Source organism: Triticum aestivum, chromosome 4A (genome assembly GCF_018294505.1).
Source record: "Triticum aestivum cultivar Chinese Spring chromosome 4A, IWGSC CS RefSeq v2.1, whole genome shotgun sequence".
Lineage (NCBI taxonomy): Eukaryota > Viridiplantae > Streptophyta > Magnoliopsida > Poales > Poaceae > Triticum > Triticum aestivum.
In genome coordinates this window covers 110,571,291-110,582,730 of record NC_057803.1, presented here as the reverse complement: position 1 = coordinate 110,582,730, position 11,440 = coordinate 110,571,291, and positions in this window count along the sequence as shown.

Genomic DNA, 11,440 nt, shown 5'->3' with positions numbered 1-11,440 from the left:
CGACAGCTACTCGGCCTATGGCCGAACCTTGCGCCGCAACAGTGGTAGCATCCATCTCCGCCCAGTATGCCTTGACATGGGCAAAGGCCATCCGCGAGCCTTCTATACACGCCGACCTCTTCATCGCATTGATGCGCGGCACCGCACCAAGGAACTGCTGCACTAAGCTGAAATAGTTGTTCGGCTTCGGCTTCTCCGACCACAAATGATCTACGACGGACCTCATGGCAAGTCCGGACAACCTATTAAGTTCGGCCCATTCAGCTAGCTGATCAGTCAAGGGAAGCGGACGCTCTGGAACGTTAAATTGCAACCAGGACAGCTTGTCCACTTCACGATCTGTCTGATCTCGGAAGTATTCGACCGCATCTACAACGCTTGCCGCCAAGTCCATATATGTGTCTGCCGAACTCCACAGCCGATCCAGAGGGGCATATCGCGGATCTCCGAACTTCCTCTGCAGCAGAAAGGGCTTCCCAGCCGCAATATCCCCGGCTTCACGCAGCTCCTCCTTCTTCACCCTCATAGCAGAGCGAGTGTCTTTGGTCTCCATCGTGGCCTTTTCAAGGTCTGCTGCCTTCACTCGGTTCTCTTCTTCAAGGAACTGGCAACGGTCGGCAGTGTCTTTTAATTCTACGGCCATCTTGGCCATCTTCTATTTGCTTTCGCAATGCGCGGCCTTCTCGGCTCTTAGCTCTTTGGCCGCCTTCAAAGCAGTCGTATTACTAACTCTTCCTTGTTCCTTGGCTCGGGAAAGTTCCGCCCGAAGGGTCTCCACGGTGGCAGCTCTGTCTATAGTCACAACATATTAAAGATACTGGCATCATGCTGCTCTTATTATGTGACATTCACCAGAAAACATTACTTACCCTATGACTCGTCAAGCCGCTTGTTAACAAGCTCGATGTCGGCGTCTGCCGCATCTAGTTGTCGCTTTAGTTCGGCAAACTCATTAGTCCGGCTAGCCACCGGAGCTTCCACCACCTGCACATAAATGCAGTACCGGTTATTGCCTGGGACTATGATCCTCTGTTCGCCGCCATTCTCGACGACAACCAGAGTCTCAGGGGCTACTATCTACACAGGGCACACCTAACATGTGCGGTACTATCAAAAAGTATATCATTTCACGTACCTCAAAGCCCGTCAGTAGACTCATAAAGGCTTCATGTAATCCGCTTTCGGCGGACGAAATTCTTTCCATCACCGTACCCATCAACGTACGGTGTTCTTCTGAGATGGCCACTCACTCCAACAGCTCCCTTAGAACGTCCGACCGCATACCAGATGGTGCCGGACTCTTTTGTTTGCTCTCTTCGAGAGCCGGACGCTGGGGACTTCGGGTGACTATGGGATTATCTTCTAGCCTCACCGGATCCGGAGAGGCCCTCCGTGACGACACTTCGAGGTCACCCGCTTCTTGAGCGGGGGAGTCCGGGGGAGGCGTTTCGCTCTCCATCATCTCCGGAAGAAGATCCCCCGAAGACGAGCTCAGCTGAGAAGGGCTCAGGTCCGGGGGAGGCGTTTCGCCCGTTGGTAGAACCAATCTCGCGTAAGCGTACGCGTAATGTCGGTCCGGGCTGCTTCATCCAACAATACCGCCGAACCAAAGTATGACATGCTGGTAAGCAGTATGACTTATATCGCCCACAACTCGCTTGTGTTCTACTCGTGCATATAACATCAACACATAAAACTAGGCTCGGATGCCACTGTTGGGGAACATAGTAATTTCAAAAAAATTCCTACGCACACGCAAGATCATGGTGATGCATAGCAATGAGAGGGGAGAGTGTAATCTACGTACCCTCGTAGACCGACAGCGGAAGCGTTATGATAACGCGGTTGATGTAGTCGTACGTCTTCACGGCCCGATCGATCAAGCACCGAAACTACGACACCTCCGAGTTCTAGCACACGTTCAGCTCGATGATGATCCCCGGACTCCGATCCAGCAAAGTGTCAGGGAAGAGTTCCGTCAGCACGACGGTGTGGTGACGATCTTGATGTTCTACTGTCGCAGGGCTTCGCCTAAGCACCACTACAATATTATCGAGGACTATGGTGGAAGGGGGCACCGCACACGGCTGAGAGAACGATCTTGGAGATCAACTTGTGTGTCTTGGGGTGCCCCTGCCCCCGTATATAAAGGAGCAAGGGGGGGGGGTGCGGCTGGCCCTAGGAGGAGGCGCGCCTGAGGAGTCCTACTCCTACCGGGAGTAGGACTCCCCCTTTCCCTAGTTGGATTAGGACTTGGGGGGAAGGAGGAGAGGGAAGAAAGGAAAGGGGGGGGGGGCGCCGCCCCCCTCCTTGTCCAATTCGGACTTGGGGGGGAGGGGCGCGCGGCAGCCCCTAGGCCTCCTCTCCTCTTCCTCCACTAGGCCCATTAAGGCCCATTAGGTTACTGGGGGGTTCCGGTAACCTCCCGGTACTCCGGTAAAATGCCGATTTCACCCGGAACACTTCCGATGTCCAAACATAGGCTTCCAATATATCAATCTTTATGTCTCAAACATTTCGAGACTCCTCGTCATGTCCGTGATCACATCCAGGACTCCGAACAAACTTCGGTACGTCAAAATATATAAACTCATAATGAAACTGTCATCGTAACGTTAAGCGTGCGGACCCTATGGGTTCGAGAACAATGTAGACATGACCGAGACATGTCTCTGATCAATAACCAATAGCGGAACCTGGATGCTCATATTGGCTCACACATATTCTACGAAGATCTTTTATCGGTCAGACCACATAACAACATACTTTGTTCCCTTTGTCATCGGTATGTTACTTGCCCGAGATTCGATCGTCGGTATCTCAATACCTAGTTCAATCTCGTTACCGGCAAGTCTCTTTACTCGTTTCGTAATACATCATCTCGCAACTAACTCATTAGTTGCAATGCTTGCAAGGCTTATGTGATGTGCATTACCGAGAGGGCCCAGAGATACCTCTTCGACAATCGGAGTGACAAATCCTAATCTCGAAATACGCCAACCCAACATGTACCTTTGGAGACACCTGTAGAGCTCCTTTATAATCACCCAGTTACGTTGTGACGTTTGGTAGCACACAAAGTGTTCCTCCGGTAAACGGGAGTTGCATAATCTCATAGTCATAGGAACATGTATAAGTCATGAAGAAAGCAATAGCAACATACTAAATGATCGGGTGCTAAGCTAATGGAATGGGTCATGTCAATCACATCATTCTCCTAATGATGTGATCCCGTTAATCAAATGACAACACATGTCTATGGTTAGGAAACATAACCATCTTTGATTAATCGAGCTAGTCAAGTAGAGGCACACTAGTGACGTTTTAGTTTGTCTATGTATTCACACAAGTATTATGTTTTCGGATAATACAATTCTAGCATGAATAATAAACATTTATCATGATATAAGGAAATAAAATAATAACTTTATTATTGCCTCTAGGGCATATTTCCTTCAAAAAGCACCCCCCCAAGGCAGGACCCTCTATTGGAGACTTCTTCTCCCGTTTGGAGGCCTCGGTTTCCGGATCCTCAAAGGTAGTCCTCTTCCTCCCCTGTAGCGAGAGAAGATCGGAATCTTCTCCCTGGTCATCCTCCGTTATGGAGGCGCTCATTCCCACGGTTGGAACTGGCAGCGATGGGGGCCCACTTTCGCCCATATTATCCCCCCCGTATCTTCCTTTGAGGGCTCCATGCGGGGTGCGAGCTCGAGCATCTTTTCCAGTACCGGGTTTTCCAAACCCTCAGGGAGGGGGGCGAACACCAAATCATCTTCGCTTTTTTTAGCCAGTCCTAGTCAAAGGGCGATTTCTCAGGAATGACGTCATGGTAAATAAAAGATGGTGTGTCCGGCTAGAGGATTACTTACTTGTTCAGCGGCGCGGTTGCTACTCAGGCCCACGTCCTCTATAGTATCCGGACACTCTGTTTGAGGTCCGAAGAATGACTTGTACATCTCCTCGTGCGTTAGGCCGAGGAAGCTTTGAATAGCGTGCGGTCCTTCTGGGTTGAACTCCCACAAGCGAAGGGGCCGGCGTTTGCAAGGCTCGACTCGACGAACCAGCATGACTTGCATTACCATGACCAAATTAAAATCTCCCTTGAAGAGATCTTGAATGCGGCTTTGCAGTATAGGCACGTCCTTGGCTGGACCCCAGCTCAGCCCTCTACTAATCCATGACATCAGTTGTGGTGGGGGGGGGGCGAGCGGAAAGCGGGGGGAGCCACCCACTTGGCACTTCTGGGAGCTGTGATGTAAAACCACTCCCGTTGCCATAATCCGGACACCTTTGGAAAGGAACCTTTTGGCCACGGAGCTCCTGCAATCTTGCTTATTAATGCTCCTCCGCACGCTGTGTGCTGTCCCTCGATTGTCTTCGGCTTCACATCAAAAGTCTTGAGCCATAGGCCGAAGTGAGGAGTAACGCGGAGGAAGGCCTCACACACGACAATAAATGCCAAGATGTGAAGAAAGGAGTCCGGGGCTAGATCGTGGAAGTCTAGCCCGTAGTAAAACATCAAACCCCTTACGAAGGGATCCAGAGCGAGGCCTAGACCTCAGAGGAAGTGGGAGATGAACACGACGTCTTCATTGGGTTTAGGAGTAGGGACGACCTGCCCTCGGGCAGGCAGCTGATGCGAAACTTCGGCGGTCAGATATCTGGCCTCCCTCAATTTCTTGGTATCTTCTTCTGTAACGGAGGAGGGCATCCATCGGCCTTGAAGGCTGGATCCGGACATGGTTGAAGATCTGGAGCACCCGACCTGGGCTTTGGGTGTTAGAACTCGAGGTGGGGGAAGGATTCGATTGAGCATGGGAGGGAAAAAAGTGAAAGCCTTGGCCCTTTATAAAGAGGGTGAATACCAAGCGTCCTCTCCGTGGCCGTTTGGGGCTTGCCTATAATCTAGGAGTCCTAGACACGGTTGGGTTACCCACGCCCATATTGATGAAAATCCCGTGATAAGGGGACACGATCTTTGCTTTGACGAGACGTGTCAAAAACTGCCTTGCGTTATGTGCGGGGCTAGTTAAAAGAAACGGTTCGAATAATCACCGGGCCGTGACATAATGTCGTGTTGCCAAAACAAGTCAGCAAATTGGATTTGTGGAAATATTATTCTCTCTACGGTGGTATGTGAAACTTATTTTGCAGGGTCGGACACTATCCTTGTATTCAAATTCTTCCGTGGTGTATTCGGAGGAGGAACCCGCCTTGCAATGCCGAAAACACTACTGTGCGCCGAACTCATCGTCATTGAAAGCCTGGTTCAGGGGCTACTGTGGGAGTCCTAGATAAGGGGGTCTCCGGACAGCCGGACTATATCCTTTGGCCGGACTGTTAGACTATGAAGATACAGGATTGAAGACTTCGTCTCGTGTCCAGATGGGACTCTACTTGGCATGGAAGGCAAGCTAGGCAATACGGATATGTATATCTCCTCCTTTGTAACCGACCTTGTGTAACCCTAACCTCTCCGTGTCCAGATAAACCGGAGGGTTTTAGTCCGTAGGAGAACATACAATCATACCATAGGCTAGCTTCTAGGGTTTAGCCTCTCCGATCTCGTGGTAGATCTACTCTTGTACTACCCATATCATCAATATTAATCAAGCAGGATGTAGGGTTTTACCTCCATTAAGAGGGCCCGAACCTGGATAAAACATTGTGTCCCCTGCCTCCTGTTACCATCCGCCTTAGACGCACAGTTCGGGACCCCCTACCCGAGATCCGCCGGTTTTGACATCGACAATGAACATATACCAAGTCAAGCCACTTGAACATTCAAAGGAGGATACCATATCATCATACTACATCACAATCATTTTAACGCAATGTTGATATCCCAGATAAATCATTATTCACTCCGAGCTACTTATGCATGGCATGAGAAACTATAATCTCTAATTATCATTGCAAACATGTTTAATCATAATGGGTTGAATCATGGATGCTAGGTTAAACATATTTACACAGACAGAACAAGTCGAGTTCATGCCAGTTTCTCTCTGCCACAGCTAGTTCATCGAATGTCGTCATTATTGCCTTTCACTTTCACGACCGAATGATATGAAAATAATAATAGTGCAAGAGTGCCATAGACTAAGCTGGAATCTGCAAAACATTTTATTCAACAGGAGACGACAAGGTAAAATATGCTCTTTATTAGTTCAACAATTATTTAATTGAGAGCCACTCAACATTTTCATCGTGGTCTTCTCCTTGGTACAACTCGAATAAAAAGAAAAGAAATTCAGAGAAACACACTGAAATATTTTTGGAGTTTTTGGTTTTCTTGAGCAAGAAAATAAGGAAAAAACAAAAATGACAAAAATATTTACACGGGTAAGCTCCCAACAAGCAAAAGAAGCACAAGGAAATGTTTTTGGGTTTTCTATTTAATACTACAACTAAGCATGCATAGAAAGTAAATTAACTACAACTAATTATTTTTTTGGGGTTTCTAAAGTTTATCAAACACACAAGAAGAAAGCAAGAAAATAATTCTAAGCATGGATGATAAAATGAAAAAGTGTGGACACCGACAAATGGAATAAATAGACATGAATGTAAAGTTGGTGAAAACACGTACTCCCCCAAGGCTAGGCTTTTGGCCTAACTTGGTAGTCGATCAGTAGCCTAGAGGGTAGTAGGGGTGCTGAGGAGCGGGTATCCACTCATTCCACTATGGAGGCTCCTCCTGTGCCGCTTCTGCAGCAGCTTGAGCGTTCCGGTAGGCGATGATGTCCGCAGGCATGATCCTATATCCGCCCCTGGCAGCAGAATCAAACAAAGCGGGTGCAGGCAGCGAAATAATATCACGAGTTTTAACGCTAAAAATCACTTTATAAGGAGTAGGAATGTTAGGATAATCTCGTGCAAGAAAATGATGGTGCTCCATGGCTGCCCTGTCTAGATAAACCTTGGTCAGAGGGTAATCATGAGGGAGTATCTCAACCTCAAAGTGAGCCGTCAAACGAGTAGCAAAAATCCCACCATGTATTTCACCATGGGATTTATTAAGATGGATGCGAGGAGCCACAATAGCTCCCAAGCTATGGGTGTTGTCGCCCTCTAGTGCTCGGCGTAAAACAACAAAGTCTGGTGCGCTGAGCGCACCTACTTTCTTTCTAGCAAGCAATCACTTAGCAACAAATAAACCAAAATAATGTACGATAGGAAAGTGTATGCTAGCAGCGGTAGTGGCTGACACCCCTCTCTCATCTTCCACTGTCAAAGTGCGATAAAAATCCTCAAACCCAGCCGGCCTAGGCTCGGCTAAGCTCCCATCAGAGGGGATCAAGTATATATCACAAAATTCAGTAAGTGGTATCTGATGGTCTTTAGCATATAAATTGAAGCTCACTTCAGGAGGATTATTCCTAGGCAGGAAAGTAAAACTCTCAATGAACATATTTGTGAGAATTTGGTGCTGGTCACACTCATCTGCAATGAAGTCGGTGAGGCCGGCATTTGCAACATATTGTGTGAACTCCTGAAGGCTTCCAGCCTCTTTCAGGAACGGGGTGTGCGTCCATTCACACGGCCGTACCTCGGCCAACCTCTGAGGGTGGAGATCACTATCAGAAGACTTCCCAATAACACCCTTGGAGTTCTTCTTCGAGCCAAACTTCCTGAAGATATTCATGTCCGCGTACAATTTTCTGAAGAAAAAAATTTGGGGGGTGACAAAAATTTGTCAAAAAAACTTTATAAAATTGATAACAACTACTGATAGGGGTACATAGAAGTCATAGCAAGCATTCAAACTACTTAAAACACTAAGAATTTAACATGCAAGCACATCTACAACAGCACCAAGAGTAGCTAATTATTCAAAATATAAACCACTAAAACAAAAACTAATTGGACAAACGGTGGAGTCACATACCAAGCAACAATCCCTCGAAACAGTTTCAGAAACGGAGGTTCGAGCAAAGAGATCGAAATCCGCGAGTTTGAGCTCAAGAACACGGGAGAGAGAGCAATGGAGATTTTTTTTCTGGAGGTAAGTGATGATGTGGGATGAAGAGGTAAGTGAGGGGGGCCACGTGGGGACCACAACCCACCAGGGCGCGCCTAGGGGTGCTGGCGTGCCCAGGTGGGTTGTGCCCACCTGGTGCACCTCCCTCTGATGTTTATTACACCAAAAATTCTCAAATATTCAGCAAAAATAGTGTAAATTTTTTAGGGCATTTTAAGAACTTTTGTTTTTTGGTCATTTTTTATTGCACGAGAAATTCAGAAAACAGACAAAACATGGCATTTTTATTTTATTTTATTAATAAAAACAGAAAATGAAAAGTAGGGACAGAAAGTAGTGCTTACTAAATTCATCAACTTCATACTGTTTAAAAATTATTCATTAATAAGGTCGATCAAGTCTTATTAACAACCACCTTCGATTAGCATGAAACCGAAGAACTTTCGTAAATCACTAAGTTACCTCAATGGGGATATGGATGTCCCCAACAATAAGTATTTAAATTTGGATCCATGTGGATTCACCGAAGACAAATGCCGACCGAATCCCACGAGATTCGCCGGAGAAAAACCTCCACACGCGCTACGACGATGCCAGAAACACCATCGAGACAGGGACAAGGCGGGAAGAACCTTATTTCATCCGCAGAGAGACGCCGCCACCTTGCCTCTCTGAGCAGGGCACCAACCCTAACAAAACTCAAAAGAGTATAAAAACGGAGGCCTCCCGCCGGCAAAGGTCGGGATCCACCACGTCTTCATGGCCCTAAGACCACACAAGACGAGGTAGACCGGCGACGGCACTGACTAGAGGCACGTGAGACCCTAGCCAAAGGTCCTCTTTCTTCCGGTGGAAGAAAAAAACTCGTGATGCACTTTCTACGTTTAGTAACACTTTAGTGTAATATTGTAATAAACTAGTGAAATTAATATGGGATTGAAAGATTGCACAAACTGAACGAAAGAAAACAATAAAAACATACTATATAAGTAATGAATAAAATCTTACGGGGGCTGTTCTTTTCTCTTCATAACTTTCTTCAGACACTCGGTCAAATTGCATTTTCTGGTATTGTTTGACGAAGTTCTGCATTGGAGAAAGAGTGGGTATATAACTTTTCAGTAAATGGTTTGCACTTTCGCTACATTGTTGTGCATCATGAATGAAACTTAAATGCAGCAAGTTTCAAATAATGTAGCTTGAAAAGTAAAGAAATAAACTATTTATATAGATGGAAGAGATTTCAGAATCAGCTAGTATGTTGGTGGCAGTATTCGCAGTAAACTGACAAATCCATTGGCACTGAATCGACAACACGAATATATTTAGACTCTTGAATGTATCGATCTGTGAAAGAAGTTGGTTGCGCAAGATGACTATTTTCCCCAGCTGTCGATCCAGAATCGTCTAATGACTAAACGTTAGTAATATCAAAATCCTTCGCACATACATGAGTAGGTAAACAAGACTTTGCATCAGATGATCTAAGGTCCACAAATCTGCATCAATAAATCCACTCACTCGATAAAATGGGAGATGAAAAGATATGAATGGCCTATGTGAGTAAGCAAGAAGGAGTAACAGAATAAATTACCTGTCAAATTGCAATTTTAATCCATCAAACTCCGGTCCGAAAGATCCCATACCAATAGTAGATGAAGAAACAAAGCAAAGAAATTAGGTGAATCCAAACAAAATAGAAAGCAACAGATGAGACAAAATAAAAGAACAGTGACAATGTACAGAAGGAAGAAGAGTTCGCTCCATTTAAGAATGCAAAGGCGGGAGGAAGGAGATGAACAGGAAATAAAAAAGTAAACATGTAAGGTTCTTCCGTAGTAAAAAAAAATAGACGACAATTGTACGACATGTATACTTTTTTTAAACATCAGTACAGACACAAGCACTCATATATACGCGCATACACTCACCCCTATGAACGCACACATGCACACCCTACCCCTATGAGCACCTCCGAGAGACTGAGCCGGCATATCATCTTGAGATTTACAAAGTCACCGTAGGCGCCTCGTCGTTGACGGAAACGTCTCCTCCCACTGAAAGCGCATCGCCGGAAATCCTAAAATAAATCCAGAAATAATGCGAGCACCAGGATTTGAACCCTGGTGGGTTGGGGATACCACTGTCCACCTAACCAACTCAACCACATGTATACTGAACCGTACTCAAATGCATTGATAGTATAAATAAATTACCGGTGCTTTCTCATGATTTTCTAGTACACACAAGTGCACGAATCACTGCATGAACGGACGCAGCTGCTTGCCCGGTAAGTGCGTGTCCCCGCACCTACGCGCCCCTGCGAATTTTCGCATACTTTGTATCCAATTGATGTTATATTTTAAGTTAATAAAAACGCCTTTTATTGAAAAAGCTTTGGCTTTCTCCGATAACAAAAAACAATTTGTAGGCACTAGCAGCGGCGTATGCATGAGCACGTGCGTGCCTTAAACAAAAGGCCACTGCTACGCGTAAGTCGGCTGATCCTGGGAAAGGATAAGCCGCCTTGCTAGCCGTCTATTCATTCTGATTAGGAATGATTAGGACCGCTTGATCCCCTGAACGAGCCGAACTGCCCATGTTTCCCGCAGCGCCTCCGCGGCAGACACGAAAGTTGCAAAAGCAGCACCTCAGTTGCCTTGCATGCTAGCCTGTAGCTTCAACGAGGGCGTCAGCTCACTGGCCCGTAAGGCCCCCGCTTGCAGTAGCCACGCCGCCGGTCAGCTTGTAGTGAAACGCCATCAAGCTTGCCATGACCAGCCTCAACGCATGCTACAATGCAGCTTTCATATCACTCCGGCGAGCAGCCACAGCAGAACGCCGGCGAGCTTGCCGCAACCGACCGAGCATGCTGCAACGCAGCATCTGAGTGACTCCGTCGAGCAGCCGTGCCCGGCCAGCTTGCAACAGTAGCGGTCGCTAGCCTTGCAGCTTGAAGCATGACGGTGGGCGAAGATTGCAGCACCAGCGGCCACGTAAGATCACCGGAGTTGTAGCACCATTGGCCGCCCGTCGCATTCATCACCATAGAGTCGGCGATTCTCCATTGTAGCACCGCCAGCCGTTTAACAACGCCAAAGTTGCAGTACCATCGTCCCAACGTCCCGTTCATTGTCACAGAGCCGGCGATGCTCCATTGCAGCACCGGCGGCCATGTAACATCACCGGAGTTGCAGCACCACCGATCACCCCCGTCGTGTTCATCGTCATAGAGCCGGCGATGCTCCATTGCAGCACCGACGACAGCGTAACATCGCCGGAGTTGTAGTACCAACGGCCGCCCTATCGCATTCATCATCACAGATCCGGCGATGCTCCATTGCAGCACCGACGGCCGCGTAACATCGCCGAAGTTGCAGTACCATCGGCCGCCCCATCACATTCACGTCACAGAGCCAGCGATGCTCCATTGCAGCACTGGCAGCTGTGTCATAT